This window comes from Carya illinoinensis, chromosome 14 (assembly GCF_018687715.1).
Source record: "Carya illinoinensis cultivar Pawnee chromosome 14, C.illinoinensisPawnee_v1, whole genome shotgun sequence".
NCBI lineage: Eukaryota > Viridiplantae > Streptophyta > Magnoliopsida > Fagales > Juglandaceae > Carya > Carya illinoinensis.
The window spans coordinates 8,004,134-8,005,475 of NC_056765.1; the positions used below are offsets into that span (position 1 = coordinate 8,004,134).

The window sequence follows — 1,342 nt, forward strand, 5'->3', positions numbered from 1 at the left end:
ATCATAAATTATTAGACAGATCCTCGAAACCTTAGTCTTTTTCCATTCATTTTATCATTTTAGTTTGATTCATTTTATCAATCTTCATTTGATTGCACGTTTCTTTTCGTAATTTTGTTTCATTGTCTGAATTTATTTTCTTTATCACAAAAGTCAATCCCTGTGGATTCGATCCTGTAAGATACTACAACACCTGTATACTTGCAGGTAAAACTGCACGAGATTCTTGATTCATTAATTCGAGTCAAAGTTTAGTCGCAACAAGTTTTTGGCGCCGTTGCCGGGGATTGCAACGTGTGATAATTTTTTTTGTGATAATTTTTTTTACTTTATTGCTTGTTTTGCATTTTATTTTTTCTATGATCAATCCTCTATGATGAATGATCTCGTGGCAACGTGATCAAACGGGTAGATTGAGAAGAGAGGAAATCATTTTAAGTGAATTGGTTGATACTTTGTCAGGTGATTCTAAAAATTCTCAATCTAATACCATGGCTGACAATGGTAGTGTTCATGACGAACTAGAAAATGAAAAGGCACAAAATAATCTGCAAATGAGAACTTTGCGTGAATATTTGCAGCCTACAAGGACAAGTACTCCATCTTGTATGATTTTTCCTACGAATATGGGAAATTTTGATTTAAAACCGGGAGTAATCCAATTACTTCCCAAGTTTCATGGCTTGGATTCAGAAAGTCCTTATTTGCATCTAAAAGAATTTGAAGAAGTTTGTGCAACTTTACAAAACCAAACTATCAATGATGATGTTGTTAGATTAAAGTTGTTTCCATTCTCTTTGAAAGAAAAAGCTAAGAATTGGTTGAACTCCTTGAGACCAAGATCTATTGGCACATGGCAAGAAATGCAAAGAGAATTTCTAAAAAAGTTTTTTCCTACTCATAGGACCAACACTCTTCGCAGAAATATTATGAATTTTTCTCAAAAGGAAAATGAAACATTTTTTCAGTGTTGGGAACGTTTTAAAGAATTGTTGCTAACTTGCCCACATCATGGCTATGAAACTTGGCGCACCATTAGTTTCTTCTATGAAGGTTTAACATCTCAAATGCGTCAGTTTGTAGAAATGATGTGTAATGGTGATTTTCTAAATAAAGATCCTGATGACGCTTGGAACTATTTTGACCAGTTAGCTGAAAATGCCCAATCTTGGGATAACACAGATTGTTCTGATCGGTCAAATAAGCCGAAACTCAGTGCCATGTCTCAAGAAGGTATGTATGTTCTTAAAGGAAATGATGATGTGAATGCTAGGATAGCAAGTCTGACAAGAAAAGTTGAAGCCATGGAACTTAGGAAGGTAAATCCGGTTAAGGCCAGTGA

The 1,342-nt window shown here is 34.6% G+C and overlaps 1 non-coding gene across 1 annotated transcript; it reads right to left on the minus strand.

The window, feature by feature from the left end:
* Positions 1-914: 914 nt before the first annotated feature.
* On the minus strand, positions 915-1,018 carry LOC122295238. The gene has a single exon (XR_006237901.1). It is a non-coding gene; the product is annotated as a small nucleolar RNA R71 (small nucleolar RNA).
* Between the last annotated feature and the right edge of the window lie 324 nt (positions 1,019-1,342).